This window comes from Vanacampus margaritifer, chromosome 6 (assembly GCF_051991255.1).
Source record: "Vanacampus margaritifer isolate UIUO_Vmar chromosome 6, RoL_Vmar_1.0, whole genome shotgun sequence".
Taxonomy (NCBI): domain Eukaryota; kingdom Metazoa; phylum Chordata; class Actinopteri; order Syngnathiformes; family Syngnathidae; genus Vanacampus; species Vanacampus margaritifer.
The window spans coordinates 14,800,819-14,815,791 of NC_135437.1; positions in this window are offsets into that span (position 1 = coordinate 14,800,819).

Here is a 14,973-nt window from a genome sequence, read left to right on the forward strand (position 1 = left end):
TGAGCTATGATTGGTCATTGCCTTAGCCCTGAGCAACATTGATGCCATCTTCAATCGAAAGCAAGCGGCAAAATGAGATGGATAAAAATGGCTGGATTTTGCTTCATAACTCATATTCCACAAACGCAATATTAACCAGAATACTATATTTAGACCATTTGGTCTGCATAGAACATTTTTGGGGGTTGACTTCCCCTTTAAATACTCAAGACCAACAGGGTTATTTTCTTAAAGGGCCGGTGCAGTGACTAAAGTGAAGGTACAGATGTCCCGGCCACACAAACAAACACATTCTTAGGTGTCACGTTTGTGTTGCAAGGTGGCAGCAACACAAGTGCAGGTGAAGCGGGAATGCAGTCCAGCTGGGTGAGAAGGCAGATTTGGAAAAGGGCAGCGTGAACAACTACGTGAACCGCTGCACTAACGCTCCTCATCAGCCTTCAGGGGACCAGGAGTGTCTCGACAAGTTTTCAGAAAAATGTTCACCATCAACTGGAAAGACCCTCAAGAGCCGCGGTTTCACACAGCTATCGCAAAATTGTTATGCCAATCTCTTTCACATAAACCCTCTATAAAATGGTCACCCCAGTGCATCTTTTTCATACAGAAATCTTGCAAAAATACCACATCAGCTAACCAAAATGTAAAAATTTAACCAAAATGCAAGGTCAATACTACTGATTGACACGAAGCATTAGTTAGATAAGAAAACAAGATTAGCTAGGTGCTAGCTAATAGCAATCCAAAAGTGTTTTCCTCTGCGATGCTACATTAGCTTAGCTTATTGTGATTTATTCACCTTTGCGACTTGTGCAATGCTGCTTCTAATTTCTTGTATCGAAATAAATGGGATTTTTGAAGCTGCGGAGGCTTGTTTGTGCGCCGAAGACGTTCTTGAGATGGCGTGCCGCAACCCGTTTAATCAGTCAGTCAGTCGTCGCGCTGGCCTTCAATGGCCCCGGGACACCTTCATCTTCATCATTACCTTTTAAGCTTCTCTGATGCTCCACTCTTGTAAAATGTTTGCCCAAAAGACCAATGGTGACTTTTTATTAGCTTGCTGCTCTTTTTTCTTTTGTAACTTTCGAAAGGCTGTTTTTTGTTGCAGCAACATGATTATGAAACCAAATCCTGTGGGCAAATTCTTGCAAAAGTTCAAATGATTTTTTTATTTATTTTTTTTTTTTTAGGGCGGTGGTCACACTGTCTGGACATGCATTGCTGTAATTTTGCACCATTTTGAAACTTTTTTAGATACAATGTAGCTGGCAAAGCAAAGTTCAAGTAAATAAACAATAATTTAATAAATACATATATATATATATTTTTTGTAAATGTAGGCCACAGCACATTAGTAAATAAATACATTACATAATTTAGATAATAATAATTTACTAATATTGAGATTAACTTTTTATCAAGCTAACATACGCCGATGAATTAATTAGAATTTCAAAGTAATTATTTAAAATGTTTATGATGATCTAGAGTGTTACAATATTCCATCATATAAATAGGATTGTAAATAATAATTGGATTAAAAGGTTAACATTAAAGCAATCTACAGCACACAAGAACATTTTAAAAAATCAATAAAATATTTAAATAAAAAAAACATAAATAACTGTATGCATAATCAAGCAGACTGTATCACTCCTGCAAAAATAATAATTGAAATGAAAGTAATATATAGTTATTTAATAAATGGTGGTATGGAGAATGGAGAATCAAGAAAGGTAAAGCATTCGTTACTGGTGTGTTTATAAAAAATATTATTAGTATAGATAAGAATTTAATAATCAGGCAGTTTGAGCAATGTAGTATGCTATTGCAACAGTAAACATGCAACATTAAAACAATATTTTTTTTAATAATAATGAAAATAATAATAATATTTGCATTCTGTACAATCTACTAAATTAAAATACACCAGTAAATAAATTATAATTTTAAAGTAAAAAAATAATTATTTTATGACCAATCTAGCAAGTTACAAGCTACACCATCAATTCAAAAATAATTTAATAAGAGTAAAGACAATCTACAGTTGCCTGTCAAATTGCGATAAAAATCAGACTTCAAAGCATCATGAAATATATCATTAAAATAATTTAGCGTAATAATCTCATTCATGAACTGAATGCTGATATGGACAATCCGGTGAGGTTAAAGGCACTCGTAAACGAACCATAACATCATCATGATTTGGAGAATGCAGCAATCGGCTCCAAGATGTGTTGGATGCGTCATTATCGCCTGTCACTCAACCACATTTTCCATGAAGAACATTCATGCATCCTTCAGGAGCGTCACACCTTACTCACTGCATTCCCAATACACACACACACACACTTATACACACTTGTTGCAGAAGTCTGTTTAAAGAGGTTCTTGGTTGGTCCTGCTTCAGTCAGCCTGGGGCAGGCACAAGAATGCATGCAGGGCCTGGCTGGCTCTCTCTTGGCAACAACAGTGTGTGTGTGTGTGTGTGGGTGTGTGTGTGTGTGTGCAGAACGAGCCTATCACTGGAATGTGCCGCTTCACACAAAATAATAATGTGGACAGCAAATCAGAAATCAATAGATGGGGATAAACGTGTGATTGCGATTGGAGCACATATGCGCTACAGTAAGGAAAATAGTAAATAAATAAATAAATGGCATCTAAACATGGGAAAGGTCCACTGCGATTTCCCGTTTGGGACCATTTTTTCCCCATTGGAAATGGTGAAATATAAATAAATAAGAAAAGCCATATAAGTAAATAGTTAAGTGAACTAGACAATTTCTGCACAAATTGTGTGGGAATGCTAAAAGCTGAATGATTATGAAGTAAACTGAAAGATAAATCAAGTATTAATTGTAGTTGAAAGAGAAAAAGAACACTTGACCCCGGGAGGCGTGAATTTTTGAAGCAAGTTGAAATTTATATAGAAAAGCGTTATCTGAAAGTACCCTCCATTCATTTAGATGGAAAAGGGGAATTAATGATATCCAATGGAAAAATTCAACAACAACAAAATCACTCGATAGCGCCACCTAGGCATGGAGTACCCTCCATTCATTCAAGTGGAACTATGATAGTCAGTTGGTATACATGTACAGTATATCCCTTAGCATAATTGCATTGGATATATTTGCAATGGACAGTTAGAGATAATTGAACCCGCAACCTCCTGATTACTGGACAATGCAATTTACCAAATGCGCCACTGAGCAGTAGCAGACAGCTGGTTATGATGATCATCTGTATGCATGAAAGTGGGCGTGATAAGTGGGACTTGTCAGTCCCATTGAAAATGAATGGGGAAAAGTTGATATTTAACGTTAAATTGTGTTACTATCGTAAGTAATGTGCAATCAGACGATAAATACCCCCGGAAGGCGTGAATTTTTGGAGCAAGTTGACATTTGAACGGTGTCAAGTATTGTGCGTGAGTCGTTTCACGGCAAAAAATTGTGGAGATTAAAAATCACATTACCATATGTGGGAATGCTTATTGTGATTACATACATACATACTTACACGCACACACACACACACACACACACGCATACACAGGCAGAGTATTTTTCCAGCGGCCTCCCATGTTGCCGTGTGAATGCTGCTTTGACTTACACGTGTGTGATGGTGTCCAAGTAGCACAAAGCTTCTTTTAAGGCACAAGTCAAAAATGTGAGTGTGCTTTTGAAGCGCCCACTGTGAGGAAGAAGAAGGGCAAGTGTGCCCAAATATGGCAAAAATGCACCCGTGAGTCAGTTTTTCCCCACAAAATTGATTTTGAACGGGATATTGTTTGTGTTTTGGACCTTTCTTTTGGGTAACCATGGCAACGTTGTGACAAGTATGCGATTCCTGTTAGCCAGATCTAGGTGGAGGAATCTCCTGCTGAGGGAGTGGCGGCCATCTTCTCCTCCTCCAAGAGGTGTCATGGGTAAAAACGTCCCAACTTGCTCTCTAATTATGAGTCATCATTCCGCACTCACATACTCGCTTGCTCACACACGCTTACATACACTGGCTCTCTCACACATACTGAGACACATATGTTCACACACTTGCACAGACATTGACTGGCATATACTCTCCCTCACAAACACTCTCTCACATCATTCACTCTCTCGCATCTCTGGCATACTTGCGCAGGCACATATTTGCTCATGCACTCCCACACACTCCCTCTCACATTGGCACTCTCTCACTATCATTCACTCATACTCTCTCTCTCATTCCCATACACACTCCCGTGCAATACACACACATTCATTCTCTCACACACTCACTCTTTCTTGCATAATTGCACAGGTACAAGTTTGACACATTCTGTCTCTCTCCTTCAGATACACACTGACGTACACTCGCTCTCTTACAACATTGACTCTATCGCCCTCTTGCTCTCTCTTGCATACTTGCACAGGCACAAAACTTGCTCATGCACTCACACATTCCCTCTCACATGAGCACTCTCTCACATTCATTGACTCATACTCTTGCTCTCATTCATATACACACCCGCTTCCACTTGCTCTCCCACACACATTCATTCTCTCACACTCTCTCTTACATACTTGCACAGGCACAAATTTGCTCATGCACTCACACACTCTCTCACGTAAACACTTTCTCACATTCATTCACATACTCTCGCACTCTCATTTACATACACACTCGCACAAACTTGTTCATACACTCACACACTCACTCTCATGTAACATTCTCATTTTTGTTCACTCATTTTGTCGCTCTCTCATGACATACACATTCGCGTACACGCACACTCTCACACACATTCACTCTCGCACTTTCTTGCTCTTGCTTGCATACTTTCACAGGCACAAACTTGCTCATGCACTCCCATACTCTCACATTAGCACTCTCTCACTGTATTCACTATTCACTCACTCTTGCTCTATCATTCACATACACAGTCGTATACACTCACGCTCTCATGCTCACATTCACAGACTCACAGTCACACACCTAGAATTGCTCAGTCACTCACACACAATCACTCACGCACACATCAAAACACACACAAACACACATTGAATTGCTCATACACTCACACAAACTCTCTCACATTTATATACATACTCACACAACTCTCACATGCTTGGTCACACACTCTCTCTCACACAAACACTCTCATAATTTCTTGCTCACACACACACACACACATGTTCTGTCTCACAATTTTGCTCACACAGACACACACTCTGTCATACACTCACATGCACTCCCACACACACACACATGCATACGCACATGGAGCTTAGCTTGTAGCTTTTCCCAAAGTAGCAACAAATACACTTTTCACACATTTTTCTGTGGGGAGTCACAATACTTTTGTCCCTGTACACTTTTATCAATTTTGCAACATTTCTGTGTCAGAGTTACAGAATTACGCCACTTGTGTCACAATACATTTGCCCCCGTTGCGCATTTCTGAGAATTTCAAGAGAATTCCCACACTTGTGTGTTGCGCTAATTGGTCGGTGAAGCGGGGAGTGATGGAGGGAGTGTTTTATTATGGCGGTCGGGTCTCCAAGGAAGCATCTCCAAGGTTTCTGTTCAGCCCGCTCGTTGCTCCTCCGCCTTATTTGGAGTGAGCGCTTGCTGAACGCGCGCCAGGAAAGTCTGCGTCCACCGACTTGACCGGGATGGTGGGAAGAAGGCAAGCGAGGCAGTGAGAAGAAGAGCGCTTTTTATAGAACGCCATGCACTGGAACATATGTAAAAAGGTGGTAACCACTATAGAGATTCCCATAGGAATCCCAGAGAACCTTAATTAAGTGTGCTAGCAATGTTTTAAAGCACATTCAACAGTATAAAATAATTAAACCACTGTTAATAGTTACATTCTTTTCCCCATAGGAAATAACGTGTCAAGTTGTTAGCCGATTAGCTGTCAACAGTGATGTTATCACTGTCAGCATTCCAGTAGTTAATGTAGTATCCGACCGGGGGGGCCTGAGGGTTCGCGATAAAGTCTCCACTTGCAACAATGACAACAAAGTGCACACTTCCTGCTTGCTAGCATCAATTAGCTGGCCCATTAGCGCATGAATAAAAGCAAACACGCACAAACTCGTTATCGGAGCTACTACACACTTCCTGGAAGTTGTGCTTATGTGTGCGCGCGTGTGTGTGAATTCCTGCATTGTGAGCTCATCACTTGAAATGACCATACTTTTATTTTGTTGAATTAGTCACCATATGCATGTGAATGTTCTTGCTTTTATTTTGTAGAATTTCGTAAGCTAATGACGTTCATGCTTTTATTTTGTTGAATCAGTCACTTGTGAATATTTATGCTTTTATTTTGTTGAATCAGTCACCATAAATGTGTGCATTTTTGTGCTTTTTTTTGTTGAATTTGGTAATATAATGACGTTCATGCTTAATCAGTCACTTGAAAATAATATGCTTTTATTTTGTTGAATAAGGTGACCTAATGAATCGTTCATGCTTTTATTTTGTAGAATTTGCTAAACTAATCCCGGTAATGCTTTTATTATGTTGACTCTGTCACTATATACGTGTGAAAGTTTGTGCTTTTATTTTGTAGGATTTAGTAAATTAATGAATCGTTCATGCTTTTATTTTATTATAATCAGTTACCATATACTTGTGAATATTCATGCTTTTATTTTGTAGAATTGGGTAAACTAATGACATTCATGCTTTTATTTTGTAGAATTTGACAGCTTGTCACGTCGTTCCATGGTGCTCACTATTTGTCATACGGATACTACTGGATAGCACTGTATGCATTTATGTGCTGCTCAGTATTTGTCAGGTACTCCAGCAGATGTTCTGAAGACACACCCAGCAGGTCTCCCACGTAGCGTTAAGAACAACAAGGGAGAGGTCGCCTCCCGACTGGTCGCCTCCTCTTTTCCCAGGAATGTTGAACACAAGCACACGGAGGAGGAAAGAGGAGGAGGATGACCTCTGAACCTGCACTTGACTCTGTTCAAAAGTCAGCAGCTCCACCAAAGAGCTTCTGAAAACATCAACACCATGCCTACAAAATAAAAGCATCAGCCATACAAGTTTATATCCGCCTAATTGTATTTGAGAAAATAAAAGTTTGCCAAATTAAAAGCATGAACACGTCCACTTAACCCCTGGCCGTTATTTGACCATTTTTTGGCTTTTTGTTGGTTCTGACCAAGCCATTTCAAAATAAAATAACGCCCAGGGGTTTTAACAATGAGAACGTCAACAAAATAAAAGTGAGAAGATCTCCACTTTATAGTGAGAGATTCAACAACAACAAAAATAGTGCTCTTGATGATCCGTCTCTTCCTGTATTTGGACACAGCAGCTCTCTTGCATGAAGTAGTGTAAACTTTCACTGCCGCCTGTTCCTTTTCAACTTCCCTTGGATGCTCCATTTGTGTTCAAATACTAAAACAAAGCTCTTCAGTGTTGGAAAGCGGCCCATACACTCAATATTTCACATTTAAAACACACTTTCTCAAAAAAAAAAAAAAAAAACTAAAAATAGACGTCATACTACTTTCCTCTCAGTGACTCACTCTTGCCCTGTGTGTCCCATATGTAGTTGTGCATAGGTTTACCTACTATTTATTTGGTCTAACAAACTTGAACAGTAACACCAAAGTGATGTCACACACATATGCACACACACACACATTCCCCTCAGCTGATGTCAGTGGGAACGCTCCGGGCTGGTGTGCTGCCCATGATTTTTTTCCAACCCCCCTGACTAGAAGATTGTTGTGATGTGGTTGCCATGGTGACAGAAGGGAATCACAGCTTTCATAAGAGCCTTCAAAAAATTCTTTAAAATGTTATTAGTAAGAACTCTCAACAGTATCGCACTTTACGAAAACATACCGTAATAATATATATATATATATATTTTTTAATAATTAGTGCTTTAACCTCCATCAGGGTCACAAAATTTAGTTGAAAAATTCAGCTGTCAGAATCTGTGAACTCGGGTTTTAAAAGAGTCAGGCTTTCAAAGTAAGGTTTGGGTTCCACCAAGGGTCCTAATTTTTAAGGGAGGTTACAAAATTTAGTTGAAAAATTCAGCTGTCCGAATGTGTGACCTCAGGTTTTAATGGAGTCATGGTTTCAAAGGAGAGTTTGGCTTCCAAGCAGGGTTGTGATTTTTAACAGCAGTTATAAAGTTGAATTGGAAAAAAAATTCAGCTGTCAGAATGAGTGAGATTGGGTTTGAACAGAGTTATGGTTTCAAAGGAGACTCTGACCTCCAAGCAGGGTAATGATTTTTAACGGCATTTGAAAAATGATTTGAAAATTCAGCTGTCAGAATGTGTGACCTCAGGTTTTAATGGAGCCATGGTTTCAAAGGAGAGTTTGGCTTCCAAGCAGGGTCATGATTTTTAACAGCAGTTACAAAATTAAGTTGGAAAAAAAAATCAACTGTCAGAATGTGCGTCCTCGGGTTTTAATGGAGCCATGGTTTCAAAGGAGAGTTTGGCTTCCAAGCAGGGTCACAATTTTCAACAGCAGTTACAAAATTGCTTTGAAAAATTCAGCTGTCAGAATGTGTGACTTTGGGTTTTAAGGAGTCAGAGTTTCAATGGAGGGTTTGGGTTCCACGCCAGGTCCTGGTTTTTAATTCTGTGTCCATTTTACACTAAACTTTTAGATGGAGCAGCGAATTAAGTAAATTCTAAACTTATTTTGAGAACTGTTGGAGCGAGAGAGGCAAAATTTGAAGTGTTTTAATATGTTTCAATGTGTTTCAAGTTTGTGGCACTTTCTTTATACTGGCTCTACATCGCTGGTTTCCACTGTACAGTTGATGTTTATTATTTTTCATCAAGGAGACAAGTTCAACATTTCCCGAATCATCCTTTAAAATGTTGCTAGTCTGTCAAAACTCTTCAGTAAAAATATTTGGACATGAGGCACTGGGAGTGAAATGAAGTATGATGCCATCCGCCACATGCGTACGGGAATTCCGCCCGCCTTGGAAACCGGGGGGAGAGTTTGTCAAAAGGGCCGACAGGGAAACCCTCACATCGCAAGGAATTCCTTCCAAAGCCACTCACCGCCGCGCATAAACACATCAAGACGCGCATTGACACACACGCTGGCTGACACAATCTCACATCTGCTCCACCAACAGGGAAAACCCTGGGAGAGGCCACGTGGAATATCCAATTCAGGGATTTCCTCACCCGCCCTCGTCCTCGCCGTGTCCCGACTATTGTGTGTTCCGGAGACCCCCGCCCCACCCCGGGCCAAAACGACACCCCAGAGAGGGTCCTCCTGGCCCCGCTTTAAGAGGCGGGAATCAGCTGGCTGCTTCCGTCTATTGTTAGAGCACGGAAAATAATATCCCGACAAACATCCCAGCTGTCAAAAGCAAAAGGCCGGAATGTTGTGAGGCTTGGAAGAAAAAAAAAAGGTCACCAGAACATCCTTTTGCCAGTGATACTGAATATCATGATACTGGCATTGTGATACTGAAACAGCTATAGCAACTTTATACCAAAACAGCCATATTGATATTTTACATATTAGTATCATGTATCAATATAAAGATGTTTTGCCAATTATACTTTTGCCCTTAAACACGTCAGTTCAAAAAATAAAAATACAATTTGATTATATTGGTAAATGGAGGGCACTATTCACCTTTTTGACATATCTTAACATATCGGAGACACAGCCGCTTCAACCTACGAAAAGGTTTTCTTTTTAGTTTAACTTCCAGTATCCTTCATCATACACTCGCCAATGGCAAGACCCAGGGTGCTTGCTTGTTTGTTTTTCATTTTTAGTAAAGCTTAAAATAAATCCATCCGTGTTCCGTCATACCCGCTAGCTAGCGCTAAGCTAGCCTAGGAAGGTTCTTCTCGGTTCAGCATGAAAGTTTGCGAACTCCTTTCTTGCTAGGACGGCGTCAGAAGCCAAAAAGTCAAAAAATGACACTAGACTAATAAGCAAACATACAGCAAAAATATTTTTAAAACATTTTGATAATTATACCGATATCACGACAAAGAGATAACCAATAACTTACCAGATAAACGAAACCAGAGATCGAATCCACAAAGCTACATAACCGGAGTTGTGAATGTATTTATTTATTTTATTTTACACTAACACAATTTTTCCTGGTAATATCAGAATCCTGATAATGCAATTCTTTGAGGCAGCAAAATAAAGTATTTCTGCATAAAACAATACTGTACTTAGTGCTATCGCCTCTGTGTTCTGGGGGGAAAATATTTTGAGAGTACCTGAGCGATGATGGAATGTCCTGACAGGCCCCAAGGAAAATAGCTGAAACAATGTGTGGAGATGAGAGACTGGGCGGGGCTCGCACACTTACACAATGGCCACACAGTACACATAAACACGCACACATTCCTGGTGTAGCTCCGTGGAGCCGTGCTTTGTGAGTTGGCGCGATTTATTGGAGCCATTCGGGAGGTCAGAGTGGATCCTGACAGGAGCACTGAGCCTCCCGTTCATGCGCCTAAGATTTATTATCTTCACTCTGAATGACATGGTGGGCATGCCTTCCAGAACCAAATTCTGAGACCGTATCAACTTGTTTAACCATATTAAAACATATATTTTAAACATATTGTGAAAGAGTTTAAACAAACAAAAATATATTGCAAGCATATAATGTATAGAATGAGCTGTATGTGGTGATTGGTCTGTGTCCATGAATGTACACTCTAAAAACAGTTAGGTCAAAAATGGACCAACCCAACTTTTCGAGTTATTAAAGAAATTATTAAATACAATTATTAAATTCAAATAAATTTCAAAAATAATCAACAAAACAACCTAATTAGTTTTGGCTTCTTTTGTGGTTTGACCCATCTTCTTGGGTTAATGGAATAAACCAACAGAATTTGGTCAAAAATGAACCAACCCATCTTTTTGAGATATTTAATCCAAAACATTGGGTCAAATTAAATAACAACCCAAAAAGCAACCCATTTTTTTCTTGTTTTTTTGTGGGGTATTCATTTGACCCAAATGTTTGGGTCAAATGAATAACCCAATATAATTGAGTGAGAAATGAACCGACCCAACTTTTTGAAACATTTTTAACCAAAAAACTTGGGTAAAATGAATAACCCAACGAGCAACCCAATTTTTGGTTTCTTTGTGGGCTATTTATTTGACTTAACTTTTTGGGTTAAATCAATAACCCAAAAAGTTGAGTTTTGGGTTATTTTTGACCCAACTGTTTTTAGAGTGTACCTATAAGATAGTCAGTACACTGTAAAAAGCATTTTAAAAAAAATCGCTTGAAAAACATTTTAAAAACGAGAGCACAGTAGTGCTTTATGTTATGCTTAATGAAACGTTCATGAACCAAAGCAATTTTCCCATTAAAAAGAATAGAAATGTAATCAATCCGTTCCAAATCAACTACCAAGTCGCCTTTGAGAGCTCACCGTTTGGGCTATTTATTATCTCGCATCAGTGATTCTCAAATTGTGCATGGGCTCCCTCTAGTGGCACTTATTAAATATTGAATCTCTGCATAATGTTATGGTTGCTTTCTGCAATTTGGTAAGTTCCCTAGGAGTCTCATTAGCCTCATCTGCTTCCTGTCATCGCGGCTTGTGCTTCAACACATCATCCCTGACATGGTGCACACCAGTTGTGGTACCACTTGGAGACGGGGAGGTAAAAGGCGGCCAGTGGGTGTGGTGCTAGAAGCTCCTTGGTGGGCTTGGGGATGTCTTCAGTAGGAAGATGGAGGAATTTCCTAGTGTTGAACTGGTTACGCCGTGATATCTCCGTATCAGTGGGAGTGAGTGAGTAGCACATTTTCCAAACAATTCCCTCCTCACCTTTCATCAGAGAGTGGGGGAAAAATTTCATTGGTAAAGGTTGTTTTCCTGAGGCACAGCTTTCACGCGTCAACAATTTTCAAGTAATTTTCATTTTGTACATTTGTGCTGGTCACATTGTGGAAAGTGTCAATGAAAGCCTTGTTTTCCAAGGGACTTTTTTTCCCCTCCAATTTGGGAGTTGGCCCTTTGGAACTGCTGGTTGGGAATCACATGACCAAGTTGGCACACAATATGCCATATTTGGGTGAACTGGGTGACTGAGAAGCTATGTAGACACAGTGGATTAAAACAATATACAGTAGGCTACAGTGGTGGCTTGGCATACTAGTTCAATTCAGTCCACGCTTGTAATGCAAAATAGTTATACAAGTGACCGCCCACTCCATTTGCCACAAATTGCGTAGCGTAGCGTTCCTAAGGAAACAACATGCATTGGGAGAGTCACCCTCCCCTATGCTGTGCTCTTGTCGTTCACCAGACGCATTCAAGAGTTTTGATCGTCCCTTTAGGAACGCTACGGAGACTTACTTGCATTCAGTATAGGCGTTTCACATTGCTCGGCAGAGAGCCAGCCGCCATTCTACGTAACTATGCACTGAATGCGTTGCGACGTAAATAACAATGGCGGCGCATGTCCACAAACTTTCTACAAAATGTATTAAACTGAAAATGAATCTCATAGTTATGTTAGTTACAACCAAATAAATAATATAAAGCAAACTTGTCATTACAGTCGGGATTCCTTTTAAATTACCTCCTTTTATGAAACAGGCTAGAGTTACCTCTTTTCCTTTGGTTTCAGTTACCTCCCTTTCTGAAACGGAAAACGCAGAGTTTCCCACATTTCAGGGTTTCTTGACTCAGGGTTCTCACTATACCTAGTTTGTGAAATAGTACCCTAATCTACTATAACTCTAACCCCAAACCTAAACCCCACCCTGACCCTAAACTCAACGCTCGGTTTAGGCTAAGTTAACATTTGAAGATAATTGCCTGGCTTGATCTCCCACTTCTCACTTCCCACTAAAACATACAAACTAAGCGCATGTTGTTTTTGCAGCCGTGCTGCTAAATGTTACAAAAACTAAGAGGCACCATCCCGTCTGCTAACAGGTATGATAGCGATGCTGCAAGATGGAGGAGGAGGAGAAGCAACAGCCGGTTTGGCCAAAACTCAAAAGACGTAAACCTGACAGGCATGCTGGGAATGAAGTAAACAAAGTACTGTACAGCCTACTACACGCTACGTAACCATGAGAGACACTGTTGAGTTGTTTAGTCATACATTTCTCCTGCGTTTGTGTTGAAAGCATTTTGTCACTTCCAACAGTTGCGGACACAGATGGCTTTACTAGGTTTTTGTAAAAGATGCCAATGTAAGACCAAAAATTGGGGTGTTCATCTTGGGCCGTTCCATTTTAACACCCAACACTTACTCTTCGATAGTCAGACTTGCTGGGTTATGTGTGAATGGTGAAGTCAGGTAAAGATCTTCTGTTTTGGCTCTGATGCGCCAATTTTGCACATCTCTTTGTGGCTTGTAAAAGCCGGAGTCATTTCCCAGTTGACTCGCTCCTACTAGCGCCCTCTGCAGGATGCACTGACAAAAACTACGACAAGTTCACTCTCTTTCCAATGTTTATGGGAGGGAGCTTCCAGAAGGAAAGTTGTCATTCCATAATCATCTCTTTGACCTGCTCTGGTTTACCTCTAACCCTGGCTGATCCCTTGCTACAAACTAATGAGTGCAAACCAGATAAGTTCCTCCTCTTCCTCCTCCATGTAGAAGAAGTGTGGTACCGTGTCCATGAGAGAGTCAGGAATGTGTTGAGGCCTTGTATGGTCATAAACATGGAGCAGTGCCTTGGCCTCTCCAAGCTGCTGTGTAAGATTGTTCTTACAAAAATGGAGGATGGATGTTTGTGTCTGAGCAGCATGTCAACACGAGAAAACCAGAAAAGTCAAACAAAGTGAAAACTCACAGACCCATTAAATTAATAAACTGACTGACAAATTGACATCTAATTAAACTTATGATCAGAGTTATTCCCTGGCTGACCAACTGTCGAGCAAACTAAACTAGCAAAGGGACTGATCGACATCTAGCTAGCAATATAAACAAGTGACTAACTGACCTACAATGGTAAACTACTGTAGAAGACATATAGAATAATGTCTAACTAACAAACTAACCATTGTTGGTAAGTTAGCATCAGGCCAACTGACTTATTGACTAAACTGTCTATGACTGACCAACCGACCTCTGACTAACTGACACACTAATTAACAAACTACTGGAGTGACTGATAAACATAACTGACTATCTTACAGCAAATAATTAACTAGCAACCAAACTGACTAACTAAAAAATAAACAATAATGAACTAACAACAGTAATTGGCGAACTGACTTAAGTAACAATAAACAATAATGAACTAACAACAGTAATTGGTCCATCCATCCAACTAACAACAGTAATTGGCTTACTGACTAAATAACAGACTGACTAACTAGCTAACGTAAGCTTCTGACTGATTTGGCAAGCCAACTGACTTACTAACTAAACTTACTTGCCGACTGACTGACCTACCAAACAACTTAGTAGCTGACTGGCTTACTGAATAAATAACTGGTCAACCAATTAGCTTGTAACCTGAGCAGCTAAATAATAAACTACAGTAACTGACTAACCATCCGACTTACCAAGTATCTCACTAACCAACTAGCTGACTAACAGACTTACTAAGTAAAGTACTGTAAGTTATTGAATGACCAGCCAATTAATTAATTTTTCTAACTAAACTCAAGTTACTGACTGACTAACCTACCAACCGATTAACTAGCTGACTTCCTAATTAAATATCTAACCAACCCACCAGTTAACTACCAAAGCGACTGACAAATCAATTACTGTAACTACAGTAACTGATTGACTAACACCTGAACTGACTATTGCAATAAACAGTAATTAATTAAGTACATAACTGACATACTAGCTGACTTAAGAGATAACATATTAACCAACCGAACAAATTGCTAAGTTAAGGTATTGACTGATAGGCTACAGCCAACCAACAAACTTATGTACTCAAGTATGTTGCTGACTGCCTGCTTATACCAACTGATCATAACTGAA